The sequence below is a fragment of the Rutidosis leptorrhynchoides genome, chromosome 6 (assembly GCF_046630445.1).
Source record: "Rutidosis leptorrhynchoides isolate AG116_Rl617_1_P2 chromosome 6, CSIRO_AGI_Rlap_v1, whole genome shotgun sequence".
NCBI lineage: Eukaryota > Viridiplantae > Streptophyta > Magnoliopsida > Asterales > Asteraceae > Rutidosis > Rutidosis leptorrhynchoides.
In genome coordinates, this window is record NC_092338.1 from 278,346,373 (window position 1) to 278,360,819 (window position 14,447).

A 14,447-nucleotide genomic window follows, 5' to 3' on the forward strand; every position below is an offset into this window, starting at 1 on the left:
GCGCGAAATCCCCCAACTTACAATCTCTTTTAGCAATCAATTTAGGACACTTTGGCTTTTGGTGCCCTTCCTTCCAACAGTAAAAACATAACTTCTTGCCCGACGGGCACTCGCGAGCCTTATGTCCCCTTTGCCCACATTTGTAACACTTCAACCCACAGGGGCCCGACGCTCCCTTCTTCATGCTACTAGCCGCCTCAATTACACCTCTACTTTGATTATTAATCAACTCGGGACACTCTGACTTCCGGTGTCCCTTTCTTCGACACTTGAAGCATATGTCATCTTTAGGAGGCGCAAACGTGCAATCACGCGACAGGTGACCCTTTTCAGCACAATTATAACACGTAGGTACATGACCTCCCTTACTCCTCTTCTTCACGTTACTGACGCCTTCAGGCGCACTTCTTGTCCTCTTACCAGTAGCACTTGGCTCCAATCTTGCAAGTACATCCTCATTACTACTACCTCGAGGTTTAGAAAACCTCTTCTCAAACTCTTCCCTTACAACCTTAGTCACTTGGTCTCGGACCATTTCGGTTACTCGTCCTTCGATTGACTCTTTGACTACTTGACCAACTCCGTTGGCGAAACCCAAGACGCATTGCTCAATCGCGGCGTCAACCATTACCGCTAACTCGCCCTTCCTTTCATGAGTAGGCCCTTCCGTTCCGTATTCATCTTCCGTCTTCATTCTTAAGAAATGAAATAGATTAACCAATGGAACGAAAAGATATAACACGTATATATATATATATATATATATATATATATATATATATATATATATATATATTTATATATATATATATACATATACCACACTACCCCATCTTACTCAACAATCGTTGTACATTGCTTGTTTGACATGATTTGCACCCGTAACAACGGTAGCTAGTCGTTGTTACGCGAGCACGTCGCGTTAACTCGCTAGTACAACGTCTATCTCGCTTGATGATTGCTAAACACAACACAAACAATTAGTACATGATTAGTTCACATAAACCTATGCACTAACCAATCCCGTTCCGACTCAAAGTCCTACAAGTCCCGCATAACGCGCACACAAAAAGTCTAAGTCTAGGCGCCTATCTCAAGTCACCTAAATCCCTTAGACCATGCTCTGATACCACTTGTAACATCCCAAACCAACCCGCGAACAAACCACGTGAAAATACAAAATAAAAAAAAAATTGCTGCACAGTGAACTGGCGCGGCGCGCCATTCGGGTCTGTCCGGAAAGTCTCAAAATGTGAAAAAGATTGACTAGTTCCCGACACTTTTAGACGAAACGCTTTTTACCGTACCTCCAAATATGTAAAACTAACCTGTTTCAAATATAAAATCAATGTTTTACAAGCGGGGCCCACATCGGCCGTTTAACGAGTTTAATACAATTTACGAGTTTCGACCACCAAAAAGTTTAAGTTCCAAACTACACAATGAGCATGGCGTTTGGGATTAAACTACCCAACTATCGGTCAAACTCCAAGAGCTACTAAAGCTAAAAGCGTCCCCTAGCATCAAGCGGGATCTCTAGTCCAAAACGATGCCCTTACCCTTGTCCAAAACCGAACCTATAAAAATAGTAAACAATGAGAGGGTAAGCAAAGCTTAGTGAATGCAATAATTATACGAATACATATATAATTATACCTACTTGCATACACTTACACACCAAACTGCAAACACGCTAGCATACACATTTAGCTTATCGTCACAATAACAAGCTATAAATCTCCAATACCACAAGCTAGCATAACAACCGCATATGAATATAACTCGAATAATATAATACGCTTACAACATAAATAACCATGGTTAACCAATAGTACAAGGGAACGGCGCTCGCGAAAATGCCGTCGGTGTTCATAACATCCGTTAGGGCACTTAACACCTCGCACCACTAACCCCTAGGGTGGCACCTTAACACCTCGGCACATCACCCTGAGTGGCATCTTAACACCTCGATGCATCACTCATTATTTTTACGGAGTGGTGTCTTAACACCTCGACACTACACTCCTAGGTGGCATCTTAACACCTCGATGCTACACCCGAGTGGCATCTTAACACCTCGATGCTACACTCTTCAAGTGAAACGTGGTGTCTTAACACCTCGACACTACACATTTCACGATACAACAAATAGATGCATTATATACCTACACATATAATTATTCCACTCACCTTGTCGCCTTGAAGAATGCTACCGAATAATCTGCAACTCGTCAATGGAAAGTACCTATTCCATTATCACAAATTCAACAACACACTTAGATTGGATTTACAAACCAACCCAATTTGACACTTAGTGCAAATTTGACCCAAATGCACTTCCAAGTACAAACCGCGCCCAAAATTAACCAATAATCACTAACACAAGTGAGAATGGTCTTAATACGCCAATTAAACCCAATCATAGGTGTTAAACACCTATCTTTCCCATAAAGACACTTAAACCCTAATTTGACCCATAAGAAGTCAATAACACGCCATTAGCAAGTTTTGACACCAAAACATATTTAACTCGGTTTTATACTTCAACTTAATCCATTTTAAGTTTATAAACCTTACTAAATCGACAATTGGGTCATAACCGTCACCAAACACTAATTTTGACCCATAGTCAAAATTAGTCAACCAAATAACCCTAAATGGGTTCCAATACTTCCATAATCACTAAACCTAGTGATTAAACCCAAATTCAAGTTCTAAACATAACCAATTTGTTCACCAACCCAAAATCCACCAACACTAACAATAAACCCGATTACTAGCATCACTAAACCCACTTCATGAGTCTAAATGGGTTTATCAACAAATCAAGTTCAAACCCTAACTTTGAATAGCAAAAACAACAATGAAATTCGGAGTTAGAACTTACCAATACCGCCAAAATGATGCCGTTGACGAGTAGAACAACTTTAATGCTTGAGGTTTGACCCGAAACAACCTCCTTCTTCTCCAAATGGAGTTCTCTCTCACTAGAACTCAATCTCTCTCTAGGGTTTGAGGATGGGAGTGTTTGTGTGGGTGAGAAATGAGCTCCAATGGAGTTCTAGGTCAGTCTTGATGACCCCAAACCGACCCTAATTGAAAAGACCAAAGTACCCCTTATTTAAACCTTTTAAAAAGGCTGAAAATTGCCTCTGCACCAATCGGCGCGCCGCGCCAGAAGGTGGAGCGCCGCTCCAAATAACTGGAAATTGTGGTCGAGCCCAAAACAGGTTTCAGCAACTTGTTTTGGCCATAACTTTTCGACCGTAACTCCGTTTTCGATGAATCAAATATCGTTGGAAACGTAATAAGATATTCTATCCAATGGTAAGGCTTTGAAACATCAACTCAAACTTTATTTGGGGTTGAAAAGATACGTACACACCTTGTCACTTCGGACAACGTCCAGTTTCCTTCGACGTTCGAGCAAGCAACACGTACACTTCATACACGCATCGTACACCATAAATACATTATGTACAATAAATATTTGGGTCTTATAAAGTGTGTGTTGAAATGGATGACAAAGACCTTTTAAATAAGAGTGAAATTTGCCTGCAAACGCCTAGCAAGCCGTTAGGCAAGCCGTTTGCAAGGCCCGTTTGCCTTGGTCGCCCGTTTGCTTGGCCCGTGTGGCAAGCTGTTTGCCATAGTGGTAAGCTATTTGGCAGCCCATTTGGCAGGCCGTTTGGCAGGCCGTTTGTCTTGCTGATTTGCTGGATCGTAACTCGATTTATTGTCTTTCACCGTTTTCGCTCTAGAATCTTCGTTTTAGCTCCGATTCTGTTGATTCTTTTTGCACCGTCTTCGTAATCACTTGATCTTTAATTTTAAATGACGAAGCGGGTATTTTTCCGTTAAAGTTCGAAACTTTATTGTTTTTTGGCCTCAGTACCGGGGTGAAAACGTGACTTTTTAGCCGATATCAACAGAGTAAAAAGAAACAAAGACATAAAAGAATAAGATTGGATCATAAACATAATTCATCGCACCTTTTCAATCTTATTCTCGAACAGGTGAAGAATAATTTTTTACACAAAAAGTTATGTTTTTTAACAATTGACCGTTTGGTGAAAATATCAGCAATTTGATTTTAAGAGTAAATTTTAATTGTGTTTGTAACCCTTGTACTAACCTCGTCTCTAATAAAATGAACATCTACTTCCAAATGCTTAGTTCTTTCATGAAATATAGGATTAGCAGCCATTTGAATAGCATATTTATTATCACAATAAAAAGAAACGCAAGTAGAAGATTTAACTTTAAGATCTTCTAAAAGTTTCAAAATCCACATAACTTCACATGTTACATAACTCATAGATCTATACTCAGATTCTATTGAAGATCTAGCAACAACATTTTATTTCTTACTTTTCTAGGCAATTAAAGAATCTTCCATATAAACACAATAATCATTCACAGACGTCTTTAAAAAGATAGCTTTAACATAATCAATATTAGCATATGCACTTAAGTTTAGATGCTCATACTTAAATGAAACACCATTACCAGGAGAAAGCTTTAATTATAGTGCAAATTTAAAATGAGATTGTAAAGGTTTTTGCGTAAACTAACTTAAGCAATGCACAATAAAGGAAATGTGAGGCCCGATCATAGTTAAATAAATCAAATTCACAATTAATTTTTGATAGTGAGTAATATTTTCAATAAGCACATCATTATCACCTGCCTCATTATTGCAAGAAACATTTCGTTCAATAGGAACATAAACAAGTTTACAACCAAAAGAAGCAAACTCATTCAACAACTTCAAAGAATACTTTCTTTGACTCTTACACACTCCATTTTCAGTTTTCAGAACTTCAATTCCCAATTTTTTTTTAACTTACCACAATCCTTAACCATAAAATGCCGTGGGGAAATTGAGTAGATATACAAGTAATCCGGGTACTCACCATTGGTATGTAATGAATCGAGTGTTCAAGTACTTGAAGCAAAACATGGATTATGGTATCACATATTCCGAATTTCCTTCTATCATAGAAGGATATTCGGATGCAAGTTGGATTACCAATGTTGAAGATCATTCATCTACAATGGGTTGGATATTCCTACTTGGAGGAGGGGTAATTTCACGAGCATCAAAGAAACAAACTTGTATTACGGTAAGTCTAGACTATTGGTACCTTAGATAAAAATATGAGTATTGTACCGGCGGGGGGGGGGGGGGGGGGGGGGGGGGGTGAATACAATTCTTTTCGTTTAAACAAGTATTGAAACAGTTAAGTATATTTACATAGATAATTAAATAAGAGTGTTGAGTAATTTTCAACGTTATTCTTTTATTGATATGAATCTTAAAGAATCACAACTATTCAATGGCGGGATAAATAGTTAGTTGATACAGATTGCACCTAAATTAGCTAAAGATGATATCTTAAGCTTTTACAAGTTTAAACTCTGATATGACCAAAATGAACGGTTTTATTTATGCGGTATCGTGAAGTCGCAAAACGTCAGAATTAGCTATCAGAAGAGGGGCAATAGTTTTAAATTTATATTTAGCGGGGCCTAAATCGTACTACTCCTTATTATGGTGAGTAAGGTAAGTATGACCTAGGGTCGAATTTTTAAGAAGTCAGCAGAATCGAACCTATTAGCTTAGGATATTCCTAAAGTGGAGGAGTAGTTGTAAATTACCTACTTTCGGGTTTTCTAGTTTATAAGATAAAATAAAGTAAATACGATAAAATTTGTAATTCAGATAAGAAAAAGCACATGCATACTATGATTTCGTTAATTACTTTGCCGAGATTATGGAATGCTGGCTCATGAATAGGTAGTGACTTTATATTTATTACACTGGTCCTACCACCCCTATCATAAGACATTTCACTGGGTAATGCGTTAGGCTTGAAGATTCTGAATAGACAGCAACGTCCCAAACTCCCGACGCCCGTGCATCTTGACTACAGGCATACACGTTCAGACGACTAATCCAATTGAGCGACTCGGTTAGGTGACGTATTAAAGTTCCAAAAGGTCCAAACATTCTTAAGCATAATGAAGTACAAGGTATTCCATATCTGAGAGACGCGATGTGTGTTGATGCTTTTGTTAATGATTGGTTACAAAATATAGTTAGGCTCTTAAAAAGAGTTTAACCACAAAGAACACCATGACCAAGTCGGTCCAATCCTAACGGTCCAATCCTTTATGAGTTTGAACAGACAGTTCCTTAATTAACTATGAATCCCCCAAGCGGGATGCAATGCTTGAGACCGCGTTATGGTGAAGTGTACTAATCAGCACTGACCGGTATCCATGGCCTTACTTAACAAAGGTACACCTTATAACCACTGTTGTTCTTCAACATGAACGTACGAAGTTTATATACTTGGTAACTACACTAACATGACCTAGGACCGACAATGTACTATGGGCCTAGTTAGATGTTTCACTACAAAAGAGTCCTTAGTCAGAATCCAAAGCTCGGTGGACTTACTACAACTGGTGTGCCTCAGTCAAGCTTGTGTTGTGTCCGATAGAATTCTCTTACCAAGGGGTGACACAGACAGTTTACTCTGAATCGGGGTTTGCGACTTCCCAATAACAGAGCCAAAAACTACGTTCTATTAGTTGGAAAAGAGATTGAGTTTAAAGCATAATCAGAAAACATCTCAACAACAGACACAAACCATAATATTATTTTGGCATTATAACTAACTGCATCATAGCATACACTAAAGATAAATACTCACTAATCATGGTAACAATATCATAGATCATAATAATGGAAGACATTATATAAAGACAAAGGATAGAAGTACCAGTAGAATAAACGAGTTCCGAAAATATGAAAGTGACAACTTCAAACTTCAGACCGCTTCTAATACAATCTTCGGCGTTCTTCTTCGGGTACTAATTTTCCCGCTCGGAGTTGTAGACCTTGAAAGTATGACTAATTATTGTAGAAAGAGAGAGAAAGAAGTGAATTGAAATGTGTGGAAAATGGGATGACAAATGGCTCAATTTATAAAAATGGTTTTGGCTGAAAACGGCTGGCAAGACGGCGCCACAGACAGGTGTGGGAGGCTGGTGCCTGGCAAACCGTTTGCCTAGCCCGTTTCCGGTGCCCGGTATTGGGTGATCTGGCAAGCCGACACCACATTGGCAAGCCGGCCCGGCAAGCATGTGTGGCAGGCCGATGCTGGTGCTGGTTTGCTGTTTTGCTTGGATCATCTTGCACGTTCCCTGGATCGTAACTTGGTTTCTGGGGTCGTATCTTGTCTTTCATCGTTTTCGCTCTAGAATCTTCGTTTTTGCTCTGTTTCACTTGATTCTTTTTATATCGCCTTTGTAATTACTTAATCTACAAATTTAACCGACAAAGTGATTATCTTGGTGATAAAGTTTGGAACTTTATTATTTTTGGGCCTTAATACTGAGGTAAAAACGTGACTTTTTACCCGATATCAAATATCCCACACTTAGACTTTGCTTGTCCTCAAGCACACTTCTTGTTTTTAACTTCAAGATATTTTCGAAGTTTCCGTTCTATTGGCCTAAGAGGTTTGCTTTTTCATTATAAGAGCAAAAAATAAGATGAGTCCTCTATGTTAGGGTTGAAACTATCTCTGCAAGCATGCGAGGAGGTTACATGACTTAGGCTAACTTTCACGGGTCACTCAAATCACACAAGTGTTTAAGGTTCCCCATAGATCTAACAAATGAAATCACTCATAGCCAGTCATGTTGCACCCATCGTCATAGGCTTGATAAAGACTCAAATCCTTACTACTAATGTGAAGGCGGTAATAACCATAGCTTCTAGGTCAATTGTCCAAAATGGAAGGGTGGAAAAGGGAATTTTGAAGTGGTGGTGAAGTTGTTTAAAGGATGTGAAGGGGTAAAACAATCTTTTTAAAGACTTTTATTCTGAATTTCAGAAAGGAAAGGTAGATAGGAGTGCTGATACTTTTGAGAAGCACTTTCGAGTTCTTTGAACTTTTCTCTGTTTGGAGTGATTTTTCACAGGCATTTTTCGGTCGAGTTCTTCTTCGGCGTTTCTCCATTTTTTATTATAAGTTCCAGTCGTTTTCTCAGAACTTTGAATAACACAATTTTTTTTTGAGATTTTTATCTCGAGAAACTTTCTGCCGGTAAACTTTTTGCAAGACCTTTGCCGTGATACTTGAGAAGTTTATTACATAGGATTTTTTTAGAGGGAATCTCATTTTCTAGATCTTTCGGGTGATAGCGAAGATGTGAATGATGTGGATGACGGTTTGATGCGGTAGAGGTTTTGGTATAGGGTTTCCTTGACAAATGGCTAGCACTTCTAATTATACCTATCTCACATTTCGTTACTCAGAAATGCAGATCTAGAGCAAGTTCTGATTCTGAGCACAGACATCGGTACTCTCAACGGAAAATAGTGAAGCATTAAAGATGAATGCTTATGTGGTCTTGTTTGGGTGCCCCACCATAATCAATTTAGGTCGATAATGCCTAGTCATGAAATGCTCTATTAGAGAGTCGGTTCGTCCCACAAGATTTCTACCCTAGTTAATCTTTAATTTTTATTTGCAGACGTTTTTGGTTTTTTAAAAAGTACTTTTTCGGAAAGGCTTTCTTTTGTTTAAAAATTTTGAAATTTGGCTTAAGAACTAGGAATCTTTGTAACGGGTTTATTGTGATATGGCATTTAAAAGGTTATACCATCACCCACACTTAGACAAACATTGTTGATATGCTACTAACGGGCGGTTTTATTTGTGCGGTGTCGTTAGGTCGCAGGATGTCCGATTCGGTAGCACACAGTGTCTTCGTTTATTTATATTTTGCGAGGCCTCAATTTACTTTTACTTTCTAAGGTATAGAAGGTGTAAGTTAACCTAGTGTCGTATTTTTTTGCTGATTACCGAATTGAAGATTAAGTGGATAATTGTCTTTTAGTTAAATTATCTGGATAAAAGATAGTAGTTGATTTTAGCTAAAGGTCCTAAATGCAGAAAAGTAAATAAAGTGGAAGGATATCCGGAGTATGCAGATCAGGGAAATGTTGACCAAGATATCAGTATTGGGTTAGGGAAAGTTAATTATGCTCACTACAAGAAAAATGCTCCTATAGGACCCCCAATTTGGTCCTATAATGCCACTTTATAGGACCTTTGCGCTTGATAGGACCTACCAATGAGGGTTGTATCTAACGCGGTCGTATAAAGTATTGAAACTAAAAAGTGTCCTAAAAGGTAATAAGATTATGAAACTAATGATCAGGTTCTATAATATGATTAACAACCACACAGAAAAGTCCCTAAAAGTACATATCGAGTGACTTTTTTTTTTTAAATTGAGACATACAAAAAGGTCCCAAAAGTAATATCAATTACATTAGTACCAACAAATGGATCCTATTTAAATTTTATATTTTGTAAAGACTAACAAAAATGATCATGTTGTTATGTTAGTATCCAAATAAGAGTCCTATTATAAAGAAAAATTACTACATTAGTACCCTTAAAAAGGGTCCTAATGTATCGATATTCTTGTTTAGTACCAATAAAAAAGGTCCTAATATGCACAAATGTTACTGTAATACCACATAAAAAGGTTCTAATATAATGATTCTTAAAGTTAGTACCACTAAAAAAAGTCCTAATATAAATATCTTAAACCTTAAAACCCCAAAATGGGTCCTAATATAGATATATCAAGTTTATTATGACATAATTATGCGTCCTATCAAGTCATAGTAGTTCCGAATCCGGTTCGAATATTTGGATCCGGTTCGATATTCGGATCCGATTCACAGGTTCAGGCGTTTAGGCCCGATTTGGATAATTGTATCCAGATCAGATATTCGGGCCCAGTTCCAATATTCGAATGCGGTTTAGTTTTCGAATTTTGGCCAGTTTTGGTTTTATTTAATATGATTATGGACACCAATTAATAATTTATACTCAAAAACAAATATGAAATAAAACATAATTATATTTCAATAAATTATTCTCATAACACGAAAAACAATAAACATAAAAAATTCATAAATAATACATGAAGACTTCAACTAACATGACAAAAAAAGTAAAGACAATGAAAAGCAACGAAGAACGTCTGGATCGGCATCTATCTTTATAAATCTAAAGGTACCACCTACAAATAAACCATCCACAAAGGTGTGGGGGAACAATGTTATAGTTACTAAAACAGTTGCCTGTATGCTTAGGTTCGATGCACCAGCTGTTCTTCATTGAGCAGCAGCAACTGCTGCAACAACACCAACACCACCTGGAGCAGCAACAACTATCATCATAAATCAGAGCACAAACTTACAGGGTCCATAGATAATCTTCATGCCAGCAAGGTGAAATCATGTCATAACTTACAAATTGAATCAAAAAATATATTCAAGAGTACAACCATAAAAGATCAGTCTCACCAAATATCGTTCTTTCCATGTTAGTTTCCTCCACTTTTTGAAATGAGGTGGTTCGGGTAAAGATGAGGACGAATAGTAATGATTGTTCTCCACACGTTGTTTCGAGCAGACTGCTATGAACAATTAAAATAATCAACATGTAAAGTGAACACTGATTCAAATTACCAACACTATCTAATATTTAAGATTAATACTAAATCATTATAAATCTAAACTTATAACCAAAGTGCTAGCCACGCCCATTCGATCATGATGCTTGTTTCTGCTAAAATCTCTTGCTATTACTGACAACTTATTGGAGGTGGCTTTGTGCTTTTACCTAAAAATGAACTGATAAAAATTCATGATTAACTCAAGTTCAACTATAACATGATTAGAGAAATAATAGCCTCGACAACCTCCTCTACAAGTGTTCAGCTATTCAGAATCCACAAGAACGGGTAAGAACTGAGCCGGAACCCAGTGTCGTTTGGTATGACCACGACATTAGAGATGTGGTATCGCCTGTATGGAGGGAATTTGCAAAGAGGCTCAGGTTGGAGTAAACAAGCAGGGTCAGCTTTGTTCCCTGCTCAGAGATGACGCAACATATATAAGATTAAAAAAGGACGTAAGCAAAGCAAAGGAACATTTAGTAAATAAAATGCCAACGAAATAAATGGTTGTCAAGTAATTAAGATATTAGAAGGCATACCTATGGAGGGAGAAAAGTTAAACAAGTGCAGGAACAATCTTCTCCCCACCAAATGGTAGCTCCATATCGCGTAAACGCTTCGTAAGGGGCATAATAGTGAACTGGATGACATTTAAAAAAAAAAAAATCTGAAATAGTACCTTCTATTATAAAATCTAACTTTGATTTGATCTTTGTAGGTTCAATGTTTGACACAATTAGGCACTCCTTGATGAGTTGTTGCCGGCTAAGTGAACTTGGTTTTTGGGCAATCAAGATACAATCTAAAGCTTCAACTTGTTCAGTAGTGTAGCAAACATATTTACCATCATCTAACTCTGTTGGATCCCGTTTGCAGGCTGGACACATCACCATCATCACTAAAAACAACACCAATGCAAGTAAGACGCATATAACCATCATCACTAAAAAGATCACCATTGGAAATAAAACACTATATACCATTGGTTTCTTATATTTGTTTCCATCAAATATTTATCGTTACCAGCTCTAATCTCAAAATCCGGTAAAAATATAAAATCATATTACTACTTACTGTTTATTTTGCTTAAACATCATATAATTAGTAACAAAATGCTAACAACTGAAGAGAACTTAAAACTAAATAAGAAATATCAAAACTGGAATTGTATCATTCTTAATTTGATACAATAGAATACTCCTTTTTTTACATACCATATCTAACACAAATTGTATCATATTGGTAAAATAAAATACTTTATTTTTAAAGACATACATGCTCAACCCATTTGATCTATTGATCCATTATAACTATTGAAATTCAAAATATTCAACCAATTTGACTCATTGGTCTATTTTACATTTGATGTATTAAAAAGTTCATTTATACCTTGGGCCAGAACATTTCCAACTCCCATCATATAATGAAAGAACAAAACAAACAAACATAAAAAGGAAGGTGATAGCACATACCTTTTAGGTGACAGCCTAACTACATTTGCAGGGACTGAAATTAGCGATAAGTAAAAAAAAATATCATTAATCGTTCAAATCGTCTCGATAAGAGTCGTACTTCCTGGTCGAGGAGCTGTAGAGAAATGAGAGCGATGTGAGTGAAGTAACGACAAATTCATACATCTCAGTTAAATTTATACATCAGCATAAACTATGGTCCAAATCCCAAATTGTCTTTATGAAGAAAAGAAAATAAAAGACATGTGAATCCATCCCTTCTTTCTACAAACCTCATTCATTGTTGTTTGAAGATCTAAGTAGCATCAAACATAGTCACTGATACATAATTACGAATGTATCTTGATTGAATTCATTTAGTCCTGTCAAGTGGCATTTGATTAGTTGTTATACAATAACCTTCAATAAATGGTCGTATGTTCAAAATATGCGTAATCCAACACTAATAGACAACAACCTGAATTTGGGTGCGTCTGGGATGCGATGGTCAACGCAGAGTGTTTTTTGTGCGTTGCCGCCCATTTTTCTTTTGCATCAGTCGCAACTTATGTAAAACTATGGTTTTGTCTCGTCAATGGTCCCAATAGTTGCTCAAAGGTGAATCGATCAGTCTGCAATACGCATATTGTTTGTTTAGTTTAGTACATATTCGAATGCAGCAAAATGAATCTTATTCTGTCATTAAAGGAAGATTTCTGAATCAATAAGTTTTGAATGACAAAAAATGATATAAACTGTATATTAAGGTAAAAAAAAAGATAATGGAACTAACTAACATTGGACATCGAATACACGGCAAGCATAACCAAATAATCGCAACTAAGACCCACCATTCAACCTAAGAAAATTAGATAAACAACTGGCAACTTTTAAACAGCAAGGTACAAACGTAATTGAAAAGGGGATGACCTTCAGCAACAACAAAACCAGTTAATTAGCGATATTTTTTGTAATTGCAACACAAAACAGATTTAGACCCAAAACGGCAAAAATGAGTTACACAATCGTCATCGCTATAAACCCTAATTTTTGGTGCAGCTTTTCTAACAAAAGAGAAAAGGATACCAGCGATAATAATTAATGGATATGTTGATGTCTGTTTCGTTACACGAATAATACCAATCGTGACAGTTAAGCAACGCATACCGCAAAAATCGCCATAAACTCCAAATTCTTTAGAGGCGTCGAAGAAGAAGCAGGGAGAATATGTAAAATTGATATGCTGGAGGCATTTTGGCAGACAAATACTGAAGAATAGGAGTATAGGACAATCGTTTCACTTAAACATGGCATGTCGTAAAATCGCCAGAACCCTAGTCGAAGGGTGAACATAAAAGCTTGGGAAGAAATACGTAATAGTTCACGATTTCAAAATTTTAAATGTTTTTATTATTGAGTGTGAAATTTGATCTTTGTCAATTTTTTTAGGAATTTTAGATTTGAATTGAAGTTTGAAGTTTAAATCTGAAATTTGCGATTTTGAATTCTAATTTTTTTTTTTTCAATCAAGAATTCAAGTTTTTCTAGGTATTCCCTCCCTTTAAAATTATTGTTCCGTTTTATACTAGTTCCGTTTTCTCAAATAGTATATTACTGTTTATAAGAAGTGGCGTTTTATACTACTTAAGAAGTGTCACTGAATCTCAAATATGGTGTTTTGACGATGGTGATTGTGCAAATAAAGGTTGTGATGGGGTTGTAGTGTGTCGTGAAAACAATTGTGTTTGCATTGGTGTTGCTAAAGGCGTAAAGCTTAAAGGAAGCCTTAATTATTTAAATTAGTTGCAAACAGATTGTATTGTGTTTTATTTATATTAATACTTTCATAACCAAATAATAATAGAGTTGAAATATTATATCAATTTTATTTGAAGTTTTCTTTACAAAGATGGCTTCCATAGTTTCACATAATAACTTTTACTTATATTTATATTATATTATGATTTTGATTTAGCAATAAAAAATTATAGAAAATGATATTCATAAAAATAATAAGCTAATGAACTAATAATAAAGAAAGAAAGAACAACAAGAGAAATAAATCCAAATTGTAATTGAATGATTTTATTAATCATTTCATTTTCTTATCTTTCAATTTGTAAATTGTTCAATGCCTCTAAGATTTCTCTTTCTAAATTGGTTTGTACCCCATGCACCTTTGTTATATTTTACTCCGTATTTGATTATATCATACTCTGTAATACATTAATTACATTACATTACATTTTATTACATTAAATAATATTATTATTGTTGTTGTTACACATCAACTGACTTAAAATATTTATCTTCATGAAATTTTTGTTGTATTTAAGTTAGGTTTAATAAATGTTCATTTTTACACTTATATTTTAGAGTAAAATTAATAGAAACACGTGATTAAGAATAATAGATAATGATAAAACAGATAATTTC

The 14,447-nt window shown here is 36.0% G+C and overlaps 1 long non-coding RNA gene across 5 annotated transcripts; it reads right to left on the minus strand.

Moving 5' to 3' along the window:
• Window positions 1–9,939: 9,939 nt before the first annotated feature.
• On the minus strand, window positions 9,940–13,416 carry LOC139853373 (uncharacterized). 5 transcript variants are annotated; one of them, XR_011761361.1, is made up of 8 exons: window positions 13,179–13,416; window positions 12,490–12,643; window positions 12,305–12,394; window positions 12,033–12,147; window positions 11,240–11,458; window positions 11,100–11,176; window positions 10,406–10,973; window positions 9,940–10,254 (listed from the first exon to the last, which is right to left on the minus strand). It is a non-coding gene; the product is annotated as an uncharacterized lncRNA (long non-coding RNA). The 5 variants fall into 5 exon arrangements; XR_011761360.1 differs by having other exon boundaries at window positions 10,406–10,735; window positions 10,804–10,973; window positions 11,100–11,458; XR_011761357.1 differs by having other exon boundaries at window positions 11,100–11,458.
• Window positions 13,417–14,447: the final 1,031 nt, after the last annotated feature.